Genomic DNA, 21,088 nt, shown 5'->3' on the forward strand with positions numbered 1-21,088 from the left:
TTACCTTCGTCGGATGGCTCGAGCTGTATCGGTCAACCCAAGTGTGTAACTTTGTGAATTTGTCCATTGGGGGGGGGGGGGGGGAGAGGGGTTCGTTGTCTGTGCAAGATTGCTTTGACCTTTTATCCTCTGCTTTTAGAGTCGAATGCATGAAACTGTTTCAAACTGTTTCGGGAAAGATAAATCCTAAACACACAATATTGATTGTACGCTACAGAATCTTTGCGGCATACAGATTTTGAAGCAACCATTGTAGCAACCACCAATATTAATCATAAAGAAACACACCATTCGCACCATGTCCGTGTCCTCAGCCCAAATAATGGACGGCCGAAGCAAAGACGTTGGAAAATCAGCACCTAAACACACACACACACACCACACACACACACACACACACACACACACACACACACACACACACACACACACACACACACACCAATCCGTGCCGGGGATCCAATTAAGGGTGCCCATCACCACCAATTGATACGGCCGAACAGTGCGAACAGTGGTTGACCGCGAACAGGCCGGCCGGCTGGACGCTAATTATTTACGATCACTTCGGGGCACGGCAGCACAGCGTATTGCACGCTTCATCGATTCGTAAGATTCTCGGGGTGCGAACAACGCCTCGGCCACGGCTTCGCGTTCGCGATAATTAATCAACCTACAGCGAGGTGCCACCGTACTGGACGAGAAATCAATGTGTGTGTGTAGATTTGTGTGTGTCAGCGCATGTTTTCGCAGGTCCTACGAGTCGCCCGCCGATTGCCGGTAGTCAATTAGTCGCGTGAAAGCTGGCAGAACCTGAACCGGCAAGGGGACACGGGCGCTAAAAACTGTCCCACTGGCTTGCCTGGTTCCCATGTTCTCGGTTTGTCTTCGTCTTCGCCCTGTGGACTTTAAATCATTTCCGCCTTTTGCACCTTGACGTTCGTGACCCCTCCCGCCCTTTCACCCGCCACTCAACACCGAGGGAAGCTTCCTACTCGGACGCCCTGTCTCGCCATCCCGCCTCGATAAGAGGCTTCTCGGGGACGGGAGTAGGAGACGATTTATGTGCGTGTTTGTGTACCTTGCTCACACCCCACCCAAACGGTAGCCTCGAACGGAAACCTCGGCTTCGGCAGGAAAAATGACTGCCGGGCAATGTTTATACAACTTCCACAGCGACACTCATTATTATGTAAATAAACTCGTCGGAGACGAATTGATTCGGCGACCGGGCGCACGGCACGTCCCGCCGGCACTGCGACTTTTGCGCGCGGGCAATGCGGCGTACCGAGCGAGCGAGCAGTTGCTGCTAACCTGCCTGCCTCCCTCCGCTTTGCCTGCTTGCATCACTGCCCTGCTCGTCTACCGTGCCCGTGCGGAGATTGACAGCCGGCGTGAACGTGAACCAGCTGCTCGCGACGGCAAAGCGCTCCTTCGGGCGTGGATCGGTGTCGGGCTGATGAAAACAAACTTTCCCGTCTTTCTCCCCCCTCCCATCCCTTTGTCCCGCTCAGTAAATGCTTGGAGTGGGTGGCTACCGCTTGTATTGATTAGGGTAATTAGTTTCTTAAATACTGATTAATTTTAACAGCTTGCCAAAACCTGCCATACCATGGCCGCCGATACCGACGAGTGACGAGAACTGTGATGAGTGACGCAGCAAAGCAAAACACTAAAAAAAACAATGAGTCTTAATGGGGACAGGTACAATAAATAAACGCACAACGGGCAAACAGCTGCTGCAGCTGATTAGAAAGTTCAGCGACGTAATGCTCGTTACATTTATCTGCTAACCCTTAACATGTGCGATTACCTTGACCCTTCAGGCACAAATGTTTAACCCTTTCCTTTGTGCCCAATGTGTCATCGATACGTACAGGGATGCAGCTTTGCAGCAACAGAGCTTAAAACAGTCTCTCGCCCCATTCCTCTGCTCCAAGCTTCGCTTGCTCCTCAATTAGGTCTTTTCATTCGAAATCGCGCCACGGCTGACTTCGGCCGATGACGGCCAAACAGCCACAAACAAAGTACGACGACCCAACGACGACTCGGTCACAAATCCCCCCCCCCCCCCCGGCACCCTTGCTGTCCCATGCCTTCTGCCTCATATCTCGTCGCACAATTTTTCCACGCCTTTGTTCCATCGCTCGCCCTATCGTCAAAACTTTTCTGCCACAAATGACTCAAAAACTAGCCCTCCACCGGAGCGCACCGCTTTCCACCGCACTTCCACGCACTGAACATCACCCCTAGCTTCCGCACACTCCCTCCTCGCCCAATAAAATCCCATTAACATAACTTGCCACAAACGGCTGACAAACGTCCACCAATTGTTTACCAATCATTGACTCGCAATCGGCCACGAATTGATTACCGTTTCCCACCAGCCACAGCTCTACCCGCAGCTGATCGTGGAAGGAAGTCGCACACACACCCGCTAGCAAACCTAACACTCACTCGCCATAAAATCGTTGATACACACAACCAGTGATGCGTGCCGGATAGCCACCAGGCGCCTCCATTTTGCCCTCCACCAGTAAAGCGGAGACATTCAGAGAGAGAGAGAGAGAAAGAGAGAGAGAGAGAGAGAGAGAGAGAGAGAGAGAGATAGAGAGAGAGAGAGAGAGAGAGAGAGAGTATGTGTGTTAAATAATATGCGAAAAGGAAGGAACCAGGCAGAGGAGGTGGGTGGTGTGGATTATCTGCGGGTACCGCAAAACACACCACCGCCGTCGCCCGTTCCGGGGGAGGAGTTCATGTGCATCTCGCTCGCGCTTGGACGTCGCGCGCGGTGGAATTATTTATGGCGATGAATAATTTCTGCTCATTATTATTGCGAGCTTCGCCCTTTTGGCGTCGCATCGAACAAAGATCCCGTGGGCAGGTGACGAAGGGAGGCGGGCTACGGGGAGCTGAAGGTCAGTCACTGCATACACTCGACGCCTGGGCGTGGGCAGACGGCGAACCCGCTGCTTTGTATGCGCCACCTAGCAAGTTCCGCATCGAGCCGGAAAACTTTTGTCGCGTCCCCAAATCAGAGCAACACCCCCACGCCCACCACCTCCTCTCCCCGTGAACCGAGGATCAGAGAGGTTGAGCAATGCACTCGCAAGAGGATCGTGTGGATGTGTATGTGTGCTACGAGGGTACGAAAAGGGAGTACTTTTTATTCTGCTTTCTCCTCCACCGCTCAAATGCATTTCCATGTTTCTTCAATCGAGGGAGAGTGTGTTGCGCTTCCGCTGCATCGCTGTTGTTCGAGCTTCCGGGGTGGTGTCACTGCAGCAGGGTCATTTTACGCAAAAACACTCGACACGAGGCCTCCCCTCCCACTCCTACCTATCCTCCCTTCGTTTATGGGTCTTGTTCTCTTTTGTTCACTTGTTTCTTCCCGCGTTCTTAAAACCTCGCTCGGGCCAACTTCCCGAGCCAGTGCTGCCAAAACTGACTACCCACACCGGAAGCTCGTGCGGGTGCGAACAGCAGTTGTGTGTGCCATTGTTTTGCGCCTGCAGTGAGGAATTAATATTCATGATGTTTGACGCCCGAACCGATAATAATGGTGGCAAGCAATTTGTGCACGCGCCGGAACCGCTTCAAACCGCAGCACACCGCAAAGCAGAGGACAGAAATGATTGATCCTTAATTTCCTTTGCAGGTGAAAGCAATGGGCTGTAGCATTTCTTTGCTTGCTTTTATTGCAGTTTTCGGTGCATTTTTATTGGTTCTGCATTCGGATGGCTGAAAGACTCGAACTTCCACTCACTCACAAGCGGTACGGATTCACGGTATTTATATTTTACATTTATTATTCCTTTTTTACAATTTTCGCCTTTGTTTAATCCTATCATAATGTCTTGCTTCCTCTATTTCCCGCAAAAATATGTTGTTTTTTTAAACACTCCTATATTTTTTTATTCAGTTATTTCCAGTTATGTAGCTCCATTCTCAAAACTGCAAAATTAAACCTCTTTTAAACTTCCTCCTGAGGCATATTGGTCACGGCATCATCATTAATGAGTAAAACAAAGCACCCTCCGATCCAGCCACCAAACTTACTCGATTTTGTGGCTGTGCATAGTTCCAGCCGTACCGCAAGTACAGCCGCTCACGTACACGTTCACACCTTACGGTTGCAATGGCTAAGGGGCCGACCGTCCGTCCAGTAATCCCACCGAAGCAACCAGATTAACTTTTCGCTATAATTATGACAATCTGGAACGGAGAGAAAGGGAAGAGATTTCCCTCCCTACATCCAAAGTGTGGCACAAAATTAATTAAACATCGTTTCCCCCTTCCAAATCTGGTTATTGTTCCATTTTGTCCACAGTAAAAAAAAACACACAAGTTCCTTGTCTGCCGCTGCCGCCAAGAAACAAGCTGGCCGCACATGATTAGGAGGCGAGCAGACGAAAAAGTGTACTAACATAATCTTGCCGGTCGGCGGTGTGTAATCGTCCTGCCGCTATTCCAGGGCTTTACATTCGGGCTTTACCTCGCCATTACCGTGCGCTGGCAACGGTGAAGTTCGATCTGCGGTACCAGGTTACGGACAAAAGAAGCTGATCATGCTAATGCAGGAAATGGGGCGGTCGGATCCGATTGCACTCTGGCTCTCGGTTACACTCGCCCTGCAACAGAGCCCCAAAAGTTTTCACAATTGCCAAAGGAAATGAACATTTTCATGTTCCAGCGGTTGAAAGTGTAAAAACAGAGTTGTATTAGAACTTTTTTTAAGCAAAAATGTGATAGATGAGTTGTTTGAATTCATTTTATTGATTGCATTACTCACTTTTTATTTCCATAATTACTGCAGCAAGAGAAACAACAGAAGCAATCAAACAAACGTTTTATACATTTTGCGTAGCATCTGGTTCCAAACTTAACGCAGACAAAACAAAGGGTAAAGGTATAGGTTAAAAGAATGATTTACAAATATATAATTATCCCTGGATTACCACATATTTCCAAATAAAATATAAGGCACATTGATTTTTTTGTTTATTTTAACAAAAAAAAATTATTTATTTTAACAAATTTATTTATTTTTAAAAAAATAAATACAAAATTAAAAGACTTAGGATTGAAGAAAACAACAAATACGTCACTTGCGGTAAAAGTAAAACTATGAAACACAAATTCACTGAATGTAGTTATAGAACGATGGAATAATTTAAAGAGCATAGCATTCGAATCACATTTAACGTAAATTAATTTTGAAGAATTCGAGAAATCAGTGTAAAAAAAATTGGTAAATAAAACGTATAACCCAGGTTGCACGCGAGTCTTAAAATTAAAAAGTTCTTTTTGCCCAAAATTAAAATAAAAATCACAGACAAATTACAGAAATCACAAACTTTAAAAAAAAAAGTTAAGCATTTAGAGTTAATACGCAAGAATGAAATAACACTACTAAAACTGGTAGGTTTAGATAACATTATGAACGTAGTTTTGAGCGGAAACGTAATATTTTGTAAGTAAAAATAGAAGAAAAAACAACTGATTGAGCTTAAAATCCTCGATTATTCTAACTGCTTGCTTCTTTTCGTTCTTTTTGCTCGTGCTATTTCGCTTCGTGCTATTTCGCATTTAATGTAGAAATTCAGTCTCCCTGGTCAAATGGCAAGATGTTTGTGGGAAAGAAGGGAACAACATAATTGTTCCCTATGCTAATGAACGCTGCAACCGCCGGTCAGACCGGCTGACGAGGATCCAACACCATGTAATGCTCTCTGCATTTATTTAATATTCATTTCATTTGATGAACATCACCGCCCAACCCTCTCCTTCTCACTCTCTTTTGCTCTATTTTTCTCTCTCTCTCTCTCTCTTCTCTCTATCTCTTCTCTCTCTCTGTCCGTCTCTCTGACTCTTTGCTTCTCTTACAAACTTTCTACCCCTCTTTCTCTTTTGCCGCTCATTTCCTGCGATGAAGAGACGCGTAATGTTCGCGCTTCAGCTTCAACAGATGTGCACCGAGGCATCGAGTGCGGTGGCTCGGTGTGACTGAAAGCATGCTTTGATGGTTTGATAATTAATGAAGCTTAGTGTGCACAATTTATAGCTAATCACCGGCCAGCGTGTGGACTTCTAACGCTGAACTTTACGCTGAACTGTATTCGTGTTATTTAATCCAGCGACAGTGCTAGATCGGTCACCTGTGGCAATGAGGATAAAGCAAATAAATTATTTCTAGCAAGCAAGTACAAAAGTGAGAGGAACCAAACAATCATTTCAACGGAACATGATGTTGTGTGTGTGTGTGTGTTGTGTAAAGGGTTGTTAAGCTCTATTTCACAGTTTGCTGCGCAGCTGTTGTAAAAAAGGATGTAAAAATCACAAAATAAAGTCATCAACTTACATTCCCAAAACTATTTCAAAAGCAGAATCACGTCACACTGCTCCGCTTCCAAAACAAAGCTCCCATGCTCTTCATGCTTGCTCCAGCAGCAATCTTTTTTCCCTCACCTCATCAAAGTGTCATTTCCTGGAAAACCTCACTCCACGTGCCAGGTGTGCGTGCTATCCCCCTCAGAGCAACTTCAGAGGCTAGAAAATAAAAGCAGTCAACACACACACAAAAAAGCTTAAACAGAACCCTTTCTGTTCTTTTACGCGGCACCACACACACTCGCTCATGTAGTACGGACATGAAATGATCAACTTCATGCTCGCGGCATAAAAGGCACCTCATTCGTTCGCCATTACCGGTGCGAAAAGTGTGCTCCACTCTGTGTGCCAGTTTGTATGTGTGTGTGTGTGTGTGTGTTTTTTTTTTTTCGCTGTCTTCTTTCATTCCACTTTTTCCTGTCCGTGATCCGTTATCGCGCTCGGCAAGCGAGCAGCATGCTTCCGGACACACATGTGTGCAGAACATTTTATACCTGCCAACACATACATACACACACCCACACATGAAGAGTGATATGACCCTTTAGGTTGGCGTTGGTTATGAATAGGGAAATGAAGCATTTCTGCTTCTCTGCACAGTTAGCTGTTTGAAGGCGGAAATAATAAAAAAAGCATCAACTTCTCACTATAACATCTACTTAGTTCCAACTGTCGTCAATGTATTTTTGCAGTCCTTTTTTATTGTCTCACAGCGCCTCCTGCACAAAGGGTAAGAGGATTCAACAACAACAAAAATCCACCCTCAAACTCAACGCAAACGAGTTGTGAAGCATTTTTTGACAATTTCATTTTGAAGCGAGCTTCTATACACCCTTGTAATGTAACCAAACAACAAACAGACCCTTCCCATCTACTCACCAGAGGCGCAAGGGCCAACACCGAGCAGTTACCTGTGGGACCCTCGTTTCGGGAAAAAATATGCTCGATACCAAGAGCAGATTGTGTATAAGAAAACTAGCGACCCTCTGGCTTTGCCCATTCCTTTTTCATATTTTTATTTTCTTCAAAACTCGAAACACACAAACATACAAGTCAGGAAATGATGCAGGAAATGGTGTATTCCGAGAGGAAGAAAAAACACGCATCGCTGTCTGGGATCGTTTCATTGTTTCTTTTTACTGGCTTTTGCACCATCCTGTTTTTTTCCATTCGTAAATCCGGAACTCCTTGAATCGGGAAGGAAATCAAATCGTTCGCCATCCACACCACCGAAGCACGAGAGTTTAGCAAGGGTTACTCCTCGTGTACTCACATACACCCCCCCCCCCCCCCTTACAAACACACATACACTGAAAACAAACAACCGAACAACATAAATTTACATATTCTTTCGCTAATCTTTTCGCCGCTCGTCGTTGAAATTGTGATGGGGGAAGATTTTTTTCTTTTTCCTTCGTTTTTCATTCGCTTTCACTAGACGCGTGCACGCCACAGTGAGGTGGAATGAAGATGAGCTTTATGCGGCACCGCCATACACCTCCCTGTGGCACGATTTCACAGTCTTTCGCACAGGCTAAAGTGCCTCGTTCCTTCGTACTGCTTTGTTTCGCTGATTCTATTTCCTTTTTCTTCCGGTCCCATCATTTGTTCGACCCGATATAAGAAACAGTATCTGAGTGAGAAAGAAAGAAAGAAAGAGAGAGAGAGAGATAGAGAGAGAGAGAGGAAGAGGAAGTGGAAGCAGATAATGGAATGAGTGAAAGACGCATTTTTGCGACCACCCACTTACCAGCGGAAAGCTCAACGCTTTAAGTTGTAGCAGCGGCTTTCTGCCATTTACATTCGAATTACTCTTCCCCGGTTTGGTGGCGTAGTGGACGGCGAACCATGCGACAGTAGGATTTTCATCTCATACAATCCTGGCCTTGTCGTATACTTGCTGGTATACAGTGAGTGTTTCTTTACTCCCTCTCAGTCCGCCTTTCCATTTCAGTCTGTCACACTCGGTGAAAGTGAAACCCCACTGAAATAGAGTTTTCGTTTTATTTCTTTCACTTGTTTCATGTTCATCCTCTCCATTCGATTTACGTTTTTCCTGCCAGTCCATCGATTGCATGGCTTGACGGCACATGCAAAACTTTTCCTCCCGTACACTACAGCCCGCGTCCACTGCACGCTTCTATTTGTGTTCTTCTGAATGTACGCAAAAGGTTTGTGGCGGAAAATTCGGCAGCCAAATTGCTGCCTTTAATCGACTTTTCATGACATATCGATTTGCACAAAACTTCCGCGCACGCCATCGGATTACGATCGCTTGTTCAGATTTTCACTGCTTCGCTGCCGGGGTTCCGACCCAGGACGGTTTGTTGCCGAGTACACTTTCTGATATCCTTTTTTTAGAAGATAGAAAGAGAAAACATGAATGAGAGAAGAAAACATCATGTGTGGCAAAACTAGTTGCAACTGTAAGTGATAGCATACATCAGGAAATTGGCATCGATTATTATTTTTGAAGCAACATCTAAGAGAAAAAGGGTTTCAAGGGTTAAGAGGAAGGACGAGAGAGTGCAACATAAACTACTTAAAATAAATAAAAGTCCCGCGCACACGCTTGGGCATACTGCGGTCGTCTTCATCGGGCACAAGCGCTTGCAGATGAAACCGTTTTCCATGTGAATTATTTTCCTTATTCCTTCGCTTCGATGTTTTCGCCAAGCATGAGGACCAACTTCATTCCTTCGTTCCTCGTTGGGCTGTGTGTTTTTGTATCGGCTTGTTCGTGGATGTTTAACTCGTTTTTCTTTTTCTTATTTCCATCATCCCGTCGCCGAAGACACGCAGGACCATAGTGAGTGAGGAAAAGGATAACTACGCATATGAAATTAACCTTCTGCCGACTCTCGATCTTGTTCGCTCGGGTACGCGCGCGCGTTAAAGAGGACAAGTTTATAGTATCCGTCTGAATTATGTACCGTAAACTGTGTCTAGACAGAGTTTCTTTCTCTACGTTGCTGTGGTGATTCAGATGGTAAGGGATCAATCATAGCTGGGCTGTAAAGCGAGCCTTGTGCAGCAACGGTTTATGACCGTAGAAAGGGGTTTGTTTCCCATGCCAAGGATGCTCAAGGACTGTGTAGGAACGAGGTTCCGTATTGTAGAACGACTTGACAGGTAGCCAAAAGTTCGTTAAAGGCAGTTTGACATCTCCGAGCCCTTTTCGATTCAAATGTTAATTGTGATAAAAATAATAAATCGGTCTGGTGATCACAAAAAAATTGTAAATTGGTTATTGAATGTTTCGCCTAATGTATTGATGCCTCTTTTAATAATAATGGTTTTAGGGTTTGATCAGTTTTCCAGGGCTTTCTGCTGTCAAATGGCATCCAAGATGGCTAATCCGATTTTGTCTAATATTTGACCACGTTCCTACATAGTCCTTGAACCTACTCATTGGCAGTATTGGCACACGATGATGTGATTGCAAATTTCCACAGTATGCTTGCAACATCTTACTCCCGATTTGAAATTTTCCCCTAAGCGATTAAACTATTCCATAATTCCATAACTATTTCCAAACCCCTTGATGTCTTTACCACTGCATGAAGAATGGGGTAATGAATGTAATAACATAATCTTTAGGAAAGTAAATTCAATTTTTCATTACTAAGAAAACATCAGTCGCTCAGGGTGACTGATATTTGATACCAAATTTATTTCAAATACAATTATCAGGTATGGCAATACTAGAAATCAAAGTTTTTTAGATCATTATTAACTTTATTAAACGATACACCAATTTTTTAAGGGATTTCGTATCAAATCGGTATCTATGTATTGTTTTCGTAATGAAAAGGTCCCTTATAGAGAAATAAAAAAAAACTGAATTTAATTAAGTCCATCTGCAGCTATTTTTGCCCTATTCATACTGTTAGATGTTTTACACCACAAACCACAGAAAAAATTCTAACAATTTTGCAATGAAAAATGGAAAACGATCCATTTCATGCATGTTGCTTAGCGAGAATCAACATCATAGAAATTAATTTATTGAAAGCATTGATTATGTTCCGCAAACGATGGGTTTCCACTAGAGTTGTGCCTCAAGTACCAGAACTGTACGATTCATTCAATTCATCCTAAAGAACGAACGACCTACGTTCATCTAATCAACGTTCATCGATTCTTTATAAATCATAATGTACTGAGTTGGTCATCAAAATAACGTCCTACCCGCCGTAATAACGAACGTTATAGTATGCCAGGTCGTTCATTTTCCCCACACAAATATGAACATGAACCGTATGACCAAGGAAACAACGACCTATCCTATCAGTCGAAATGAAGAACGTCCTAGTACGCCAGGTCGTTCATTTTCCCCATACAAATAAGAACGTGAATCGTATGACCAGGAAATTCACGAAAAGAATGACCTATCCGTCGAAATAAAGAATGTCCTAGTACGCTAGGTCGTTCATTCCCGTCACACAAATATGAACGTGAACCGTAATACCAGGACGTTCACGAAAAGATCGTCCTACCAATCGTAATAAGGATCTTCCTGGTCTGCCTAATAATTTTCAAAATGCAATACACTAATTGTGTTCTTCTTGCAAAATAAAACAATTTACCATATTTTCTTCAACTGAAATGAACGAATGATTCGCGATTTATGTTCAGTTCATCTGAATGAAGGAACTAGTACGTTCACGTTCATGGAAATGAACCGAATTGCCCAAGCCTAGTTTCCACCACAAAATTGATATTAACAAAGGAATAATTTGAGAAAAAAGAAGTATCTTAAAGCTTCGATAAACTGTGATGTTGTTTTTTTGTTGTTGTTGTTGCTGTAATTATCATTTTCAGCAAAACGTTAAAGGTTTTGACGATTTTTTTTATTGAACGTGCGCAGTGTTACGAACGAATTTTTTGTGCAGCTTTTTATCCTAAAACATACCAAAAAGGGGCACAATACTACTAAGCAACTACCTGTAAGTGAACGTGCTCTTTTTTCAGGCTGTTACAATACACATACACACCTGGACATACATGTATTCAGTAACATGAGCTCATCAACGATGCCAACAACGACGACAAATCTCTGTTTTTTTTACTATGGTTAGCAAACAAAACCCATAGCTAACAAACAAGATAAAAAAACTGTCACACCCTTTCCTCGGTGGTTGATAAAGGTGTTTTTTGTCTTACACAGAAGAAAGGACTGGCATTTTAAAATACTAAACATCCACTCGCACACTCACAAAAGGAAAAAGAATAGCTTCAAAAGGGTGGTGGGAAAATGGCTTCAAAAATTGGTATGTGGCGAGGGTTGGTTGTGCACGTGTACGTGATAAATAGAGCCCGACAGGCACGCGCACCGTGGAACGGGCTGGCTGGAGCCTGTCGGCTCGGAGAAACTCTCACGAAGCTTGGGGGCTTGCCACCATCCCCCCTCATTCAGAGCACAAAATCCCTAGACCCCGCCCGAATCCCGAAAAGGCAGGGCCACCTCCACCGAAGCTTTAATGCAACATTCATAATGTAATTTACAAACATAAATTTAAATTTATTCGCGCGAACCACCCGGATCGGCATCGAAACCCGGCATCATCCAGTGCGCTCGAACCGTACAGTAGCCCTCACACCAAAGGTGTGTTTCAAACCGACGAGGAGACGGTGGACGAGGAAGAAAAGCGAAAAAGTTTAGGCGAACCCGCCGAAGAACGCCACGGAAGCCACCGACGGGAAAACGTGAAATTTTCGATACAGAGGAAAAAGAAAGAAAGGAGGAGGAGGAGGGCTGTGAGAAAAGAACACGGGGTGTTGAGAGGACACTTCGTGATCATTGTAAACGCGTCGGTATGAAAAGAGGAACCAGTGGAAACCTAACGTAACGACAACAACAACCTTTTAAAAAAGCACGTAACTATCTAGAGGGCGCTTTACGGCAGGCACGGCACGCGGGAGCCCGTGCTAACCTTATTTTATCTCTTCCCCTTCCAATGTTTGTGCCTCGACATGTATCTTTTTTTGGAGCTCAGCAGAAACATGGTGGCAAGCGTGGCAGAGCTCATTTTTCACGGATAGACCCGGTTCAGCGGACCGGGCAAAAGACGCTTAAAAACTCTTGGCCAGTTGCTCGCACAGTCTTGCATTAAAGTTAACAAATCGCCCCCGCCGCTCGAGCGAGTGTAATGAAGAGTTTGAAAAGAGTTCAGTGCCTTCGACAAAATCTCGAGTACTTTTACTCGTCAGCGCCCGTGGTTTGCAACCCCCCTTCCCTCTTCCCCTTCCTAAATTTGTTTCGGTCGGTATTGTCTCCGGGTGTGAAACAGGATTAGGGCAGGATTTTTCGCACACTCACAGGGCAACCAGTCATCGTCAGCTTTATCCAGGCAGGCAAATGACGCGTACTGCCCTTCTACCTCTTATGCCAACTCGTTTCTTCTGCTCTCACTCCTACCAACTGAAAGTGGGGCGAAGGTGTCAAGAATGTTGTTTCTCCTCGTCCTCCCCCAAAAAGAGACTCGTTTAGAGGATTGATCTCGGTATTTGGTTTAAGCATTCAAAGAGTACTCAGGTGAGTAATTTTCGACGGGTACGAGCGCATTTGCTATACATTTTACTTCTTGCAGTAAAAATATACAGCGTCCACCATAACTATATGGACAGTCGTTTTTCGTAATTTGCGGAAAATCCGCATGAGATAGATACCAGTTGTGTAAACATCTTTGTATTTGTTTTCTTCAAAGTTGTTTCAACATAATAACACGATTTATTATGACAAATCAAAATTTAGGGTCGTACCATAACTATAACCATCTAATAGAATATTGAAGGTGAAGTGAGTGGTGGGAGGAAACAAATAAGGTTAGGATTACATTTGTTTGTTTGTTTTTTTTTTTTTTTTTGTAGAGACTTTGAAGTGTAGCTCATTTACCTCTTAGGATTACATTCCTTAAATATGTAATAAACAGTAGCATACATTTAGATTCTGCTAAAAAAATTGTTTCGAGTCGTTTTTTTTATCAAATTAATTTTTAGCCGTTATTCACTAAAACGATATGGTTGTCATGGCTATTTTTAATATTAAAAAAAAATCATATTATGATTTGTGTAAGCGTATTTTGTAATTTTTGTAGCATATGTCTTATTGGTTTTTGGTATATAAAAATTACATTGTTATAATTATTCTTAAACCTTACACTTATAAAATACTTTAAAAAAATCGTTAAAACATTATTTCTGGAAAACATTTCTAGAATACGTTACTTATATTTTTGAACGATTGTTAAATGCGGTAGTTAGCCCAAAAAACCTGTTTTTCGAAGTGTCTTTATAGTTAAGGTACGACCCTAAATCTGTTTTTTCATAATAAGTTGTGTAATAATGTTTAAACAAACATTGTTTTTATGCATCCCTTACAGATTTCTCACAAATCGTGAAAAAAGACTGTCCATATAGAAATATGCATATGATGGATTTTTTTGTGATGTGTACATCATATCATATTACTTAAAATATAAAATAAAGTTTATCATATGCTTACATCTTTTTTTGTTGAAAATACGGCCGATGACTCAATAATGTTTATGAAAATTTCAAATTTTTACCTTGTTTTCATTTTTTTGTTTTGTTGTGATATTTTTTTTTAATTAAATTTAAACACAGGTTTTTTATGAACGCTTTTCAAAATGGCGCAGACGAGTCCAAACGAATGTGTCTTGCGTTTTTTCCCTCCCTAAAAACAGTTAGGAATGGACAACAAATATTCCAAGGGGTCGCAGGCTTTTTAGCTCCTTCTCAGCGAAAATGCGCATGAAAGTATCCGCAGACTGGTGTTAGGGGTTGGTCGTAAAACATTGTCCACGCGAAAAATGTCAATTTTTCCATTTTCACAATTTTTAAATATTTAAAAAAGAAAATTGCTGTTTGCAAGTGGCAAGTGCGTGGTGTTACAAAATACAAGTCAACCTCCTTGTATGTCTCCTCATCACAACTGGTAGTTTGTGTAAAAAATCGAACCCGCATCACTTCGGGGTTTTTTGTGGCTTTTTCCCATCAACCATCAACCTCAACCCCCATAAACGGAGTGAAAATCGTAATATGATAGCGAAGAATCAGTTGAAAACCAAAACAAAAACAAAAATCCATGCCAAAAGAGGAGGCTTGTACTTGGAGGGATAAACATCAGTTTTCAAATTGTCACCCAGCACGCGCCACCGCGGTGAAAATGGGCCAAATGGGGCTAAGCGGGCTAGGACCATTTCATGTTGAAATGGGCTCTGTTTGTGCTTATGCTCTGTCGAATCGTGTGTTCACAGGCCACACCACTACACTGATGCTCCCATTATCCATTTTAGTCCATTTCGGGGTTGGCCAAAGAGCATCAGAAAACAAGAAACGCGCTTCGTGAGCCAGCAAAGGGGTACTTGGGCCAAATAAACTTCACCACATCACCGGAGCAGGGCGCATTTGTTTTGCCACCCGTAGATGAAGGCGAACGTGTGAGCGAGGAAGAATATAACGAGACCCGCTTTTTTCTCTAGGTTATGTTGTGTATGTGTGTATAATTCGATTTTTTGTTTTGTTAGACCCCCGTTAACACCAACCAGAGGGACTATTTTCATTCCGAACTCGTTTCGCCACGTGCGCCGTGTGAATTACCCGATGACACTAGACACATTTTAGGATCGGTAGCAAAACATCTCGCCCACCCATTATCCTGCCCCGAAGGACGGAACCCTGATACCAACACATACACACAGAGTTCACAAACCACAACAATACGGCGGACGACTGGCTGCCAAAGGAAACCGTAAAAAAAACATGCGAGCTAAATGTATAGAGGACACACCGTATGCAACGTAAACGAATGCTTGGGCAGCAACACAATAACGAAAACAAAAAATCAGACATAAGCCCCTTTCTTACACACACCTACATTAAATGCGAGGGTCTGAAAACTAAAACCGGCAGCATACCAGCCAGCGAACGAGCGCACACTGTGTTTTGCGGTCGCGCCGCTTGCCGAAAGCCCGGGCGTCGATGTGAGTTTTAATGAAAATTTTTCCACATTTTATTATCCCCGACAGCGTATTTACTCGAGCTTCTTGTCCCGAGGTTGTTTTTTCGAGCTGTTTTTTACTCTCACTCTATACCGTGTTTGCAGTGTTGGTTTTGCATCCACCCCAACCAGTCCAGCACTGACACTCGTTTAGCAGCACAGCAAAAAACTAAACACCAAATCCAAAGCACCCGTCATGCTTCGATATGAATAAGAAAGGGGATAGAACCGGAAGGGAGCGGATGCGTAGAAGGGCAAATAGTAAACACCAAAATGCAAGTAAACAAGGTACCGATAAAAAAGGCAGCAAAAAGGCATGACGCAATGGAAGCATTCGTGTAGATAGCACCGAGATTGCACCGCATTGGCAACCGTGCACACACAGACACACACACACACACACTCACACACACTCACACACACACACACACACACACACAAACTAAAAAGATCGTGGAAATTTTGAATCTAAAAACATCGTGCTCTCGTGTTCTGGGTGAGACCAATTACAGTCATAAATGCTCATATATAAAGGCTTTATGCCATAATGACGATGGCCCTAGCTTCTTTAACTTGTTTTGTATAGTGAGCGAAAGAGCTACCACGATCGCCTTAATGATTCTGCACAGTACGCTTCGTGCGAAAAAAAATGGGTACATACACAGTAACCGGTGAGAGTGACGAGGCCTGATCGCGAACAAAAGCCGATAACGGATCGCATAATATGCTCGAATCCACCGGTGGAAAACCTTTTCCGATTCGAGTAGCCAGTGTTTTTCCCATCTGTTAATTACACATGTTGTTCATCTGTGAAGATGTTTTTTTTTTTAAATAATGATTAAAATAGTAAATTTTGCTTATTTAAGGACACTACAGCAAAGAATCAACACAAGAAGTGGCCTTCGACAATACTGAACAGTAGGCCAATTCAAACAATCCGGGTGAAGTCGAAAACGGGTATTCGTGTGGTTACGTGAGCAGGTATAGATTTAAAAAAGCCGTGTGAACTAGCGGATGAGATTTAAATCCTTTCTAAACCGAACGCAGACCCTTGATCCTAGAATACCATTTGCGCCCATCTACTTCAACCATCGCGAATGTTGGATCCACTAACGTCCCTTTTTACGTTCTCGTACAAAAAGTTACCGAAACAACGTGTCCGAGACAGCTAACGGTCTCTCGCATTCGTCAATCCGTTATACCGGCCTTCATGGCGCACGCCTCTACGCCATCTTGTCACCTCAGTTTCGGACTACTACGCCTCCACTGTCCTTGTGGACGCCCTAAAAAGACTTTACGAGCTGGGTCGTCCGTTTCTATGCGTACAACATGCCCAGCCCACAGGAGCCTGGCGGGCTTGATACGCTGCACGACAGTGAGGTCGTCGTACATCTCGTTCTTCTTCTGCTATTTGACTAAACGTCCTACGCGGACATGCCAGCCCATACAGGCTTTCGAGACTTTATTCATTACCACGCAGCCGGATAGTCAATCCTTGCTACGGGGGCACGGTCCATTATATGCTTGAACCCATGACGGGCATGTTTTTGAGTCGTTCGAGTTGACGACTGTACCACGGGACCGCCATAATAATCAAACTCAAAGATCTCCAAAGATTCATGAATCTCGAAAGACTCAAGGATATCGAAAGATGAATATATCTCTAAAGATTCACGATTCTCTAGGGATTCATGAATTTCAACGGATTCATCAATCTCCATGGATTCATAGAGCATGAACTTTTCATTATTCTTGGAGTAACAACCAACGTGATCATGCCAGCCTATACAGGCTTTCGAGACTTCTAGGCAAGTACCACGCTGCCGGTTAGTTTGTTTTGCTATTGGGAGGCCCACGACAGGCCCTGTTGTTAGGATTTTTATGAATTTATGAACCTGTAAAGAAATTGGAGATTCATGAAACTTTGAAGATTCATGGATCTTTGAAGAGTCGATTCGAGATTTGAATCATTCATCACTGAAGATTCATATGAATGAATCTCAATGAAAGATTCATGAAACCCAACACTAAAAGAAAGGCGATTGCTCGAATGCGCCAAATAAGCTAGTGAGCCAGTATCATTTTCTTATCACCATTCTTCTCTCTTCAGATAGCAGATCAGCCATATCTTACACGTATGTGATTCTTTATACCAAAACGAGAAAGCCTTTATACCAAAACGAGAAACCGCTCCGATCCGACTGGCTCCGACCGGCTTTAAATTCGACCGCCCATGTCTTTAAGCCGTTCATAGACGAATAGCATATTTGTTCACAATATGCAATCGCATGGAGAAATCCGCGTGCGAGGTGTCAATTCCATATAAAGTTTGACTCATTCACTCTTTTGCGCTAATCGTGTAGATACAGCTAGCGATATGTTAAGCGTATTGTTCACTCGACAATGACGTTGAAAATATAACGGACTATCTCGTTCGCTCGTGGACACGAACTGCATCTCTTCGCCTCGTGATTCCTGTAATGTTTTGGGTCCCTTTCACGATTTATTAACCGTTTCCCATATATTGTTGTATAATTTCCTCATGATTTTGGTATCGTCCTATTGGACATCAATACAATCCGATTTTTTAAAAATGGGTAGCGCACAATAAATTGTGGGAACGAGATAAAAAATTATGGGAACCATCCAACAAAATTTGGGAAACAACCAATAAACCTTGGTATAGTCCTGATATGTTCTCATTTCTCTTTGACTGCAGATTTGGCATTAACTGACAGGTTTAGCTGAGAACGATTGAATGCTTGATCCGATCAAATTATCCGGATCACCTTTGTGAATGAACCGGAACTGAGCTGATCTTCAAAAAGACCCGTTTTAACACCACTAATACAAATATTAAATAAGTTATTTCCACGTTTTGAAATTGAAAATAAATAAAATCTCTATGTTTCACGAGTTTTGCGAGGTCAAACAATTGAAACGTGGTACCAGATCGAGCTCGTTATGTGCGAATCAACTATCATTTATATTTTTGAAAGCAATTTTACATAAACAAGTAAATGAGCAATGGTGTAACAAATGGGCAAAGGTTAGTGCAAGAAAGTAAAAGCTATTAAAAATGCAATTGAAAAAATCACAAGCAATACTTCAACCTGAACCCTCTGTAGCAGTTCTTAAACATTAAAGTGGTTAAACGAGGTCCTTCCGTAATGTGTTACAGAAGAAAATTCTCGAATGGCCCATACCAAATGCTGAAATGCTTTAAATTTTACACCTAAAGCGCACTATAAAGCCATACTCCCTGGCCACTACCTGCAAAGTCGTGCAGGTGGGTTTCAAAGCGATAAAACAACGACCGCAGCAACAGCAAAAAATAGACGAAAATAAATACAAATCAATACAAAAGCTCGAGCGCAGCGCATAGATAGAGAGAGAGAAAGAGTCCAGCCCCTGTTGGTCGCACAGCACACAGCTGTGTTGGCCATTGTAACGACCGGTGTTGCAATTGTCCCGTATACACGATGCAACACCACCCGTTTGCACTACTCTGCTGATGTTTCCGTGTTGGAATCATCGTTGAACATTCTTTTTGCCACAGCGGATGGGGCGTGCACTCGAAATCGGACGGAGCACAGCTTCAACCTTCATTTGACATTAATTTGCAACCGGAGAGACTAGCCTTTTGCACCAGCATAGCATCGATGTCTGGGCGACCCTGCAAGGGGGTCTCTGTGAAACATCTTAGGTTTTGAGGTGCGGGAAGAAGGTGGGAAGTTATGGTCATCAGCAAGGTTTGAGCAAACTCCAACCCACGTCAGGCTTGAGGACGGTTGCCTTCGTTCGCTGAAAGGAACCAAATACACACCGCGTCACACAAAGAGTGTCGGGTTGGGGGAGTTGGGAAGGAAGTAAGAAGAAAATGGAGGGAAGCTGTGGAGTAGAAGTTGGTTGAAAACGGACACATGGGTGCAATCAGGTAACATGGTTTTGCGATTCCACCGTTGACACACTACGATGTTTCCCAAGTGCTAGTTTTTTTTCCTGGTGCTGCTACCATGCTTCAGGGTGCCATTTTTATTTCTTTAGTGTGTGTGTGTATGTGTGTGTATTTTACCACCTTTATGTTTTGCCATTCAGTGAGCTTGGTTGTTTTTCTTTCCTTTTCACATTCCTTCACAGTGGCGCGAAACGAACCCGCAGAGTGTAAGTGGCGAACCTGCGAACATACCGATCGCGTCGTTCGTCTGTCCACGCTTCTGGCCAGCGCTAGCAGACTTCCGCATCCAGCACGAGCCCCATCCCTGAGGTCACTGCATCGTCCGCTATACTCGCTGCTCGAACGATAATGTACACGATGTCACGGGGTTTCCGATCATGAATATTTATATCAAATTTGCCAAAGAAGCCGCGCATAAATACTGCACCGGGGCGTGCTTCCTACACTGCCAGCACCACCATTGTGTCTCTGTGTGTCCGTGTGTCCAAGCTGCTTCCGCTTCAGCGTACACGGAAAAAACGCAGGGAAATCGGTGGGGTTAGAACGGCGGAATGACGGTTGAAAATAAAACACCCAACCGAGGACAAATCGCGCACCACGGGATCTCCACCCCAGCGCGATTGCGAACGGCGAAGAAGACCATTGTCAAGATGCACCCGCCCGTTGCTCTCCGCACTGGTGCACCCAATACGTACAGCTGCTGCCATGATGCATGGCTCGAGTGGCAACAGAGCATACCTTCCCCCAAGCGGCACCCTTACACAGGGTGTGGGGCGTTATCCCTCTTCACAGCACCAAAAGATCCAAAAGCAGCTGGAAATCGTTCCATGGGTGCAGCAGCAGAAGCAGCAGCACCGGGACATACCGGATCGAACCATCAACACACACGAAAACGCGCAATGTACTTTGTGGTAGCTTTGGAGTACTCGTCTTTTCCCATTCCTTTTATTATTCACACTCTGGCCAACGCAGTGCAGCGTGCACGAAGGCTCTCATTTATCTCGCATCGCGGGGCCAATTTAGCCTCTTCCTGTTTCCACTTACAGACACACACACACACATTTTAATAAATATTTGATTGAACCTGTCGACTTCAACAAGGAGCACTAGTGTGTACAGGCGTTTTGCGTAAAACGGTTGCGCTCAAGGTGGTTCCGCACGCGCTTTCTGAATCGGCGAAAAATCCGTATCAAGGCGAAAACGTTTTCCAAATTTTTCTTTTTTATTGTTTGTTTTTTCTACTGTTGGGAAGTTGCGTGCGAGAATGATCCTTATGACTCGACCGTCTGTCGAATCTTATACACAACGTTCAGGACGCTCCGAGAAGAAGCACGTGTACGGTTTGGTCCTTCGAACCGGCACCATTTTCGCACCATATTTGTTCAATCAATTTTCTTTGATTGATTGAGCAAATTAAACCCGCCATGCCCGATCGGTTGATTCGATTTGTTCACACTTTCCCGACAACGCTTAACTTTCTCTCTCCCTCTCTTTCGCTTTCTCTCTCGCCACATAGATATGCACTCTTTAAATCTTTATGCCTGTTTTGATTTTCTCTCATGTCACATATTGTTTAGCGAACGATTTTGCTGACTTTCAAAAAGGTTAATAGGGCTACGCATCTACCAGCTATCTTCTGCACGCCGCATCGACGGGTATAAATTTGACAAATTGATTTGACAAGCTCGATCCATGATTAATTGCACTGGCCAGCCAGC

Source organism: Anopheles coluzzii, chromosome X (assembly GCF_943734685.1).
Source record: "Anopheles coluzzii chromosome X, AcolN3, whole genome shotgun sequence".
Taxonomy (NCBI): Eukaryota; Metazoa; Arthropoda; class Insecta; order Diptera; family Culicidae; genus Anopheles; species Anopheles coluzzii.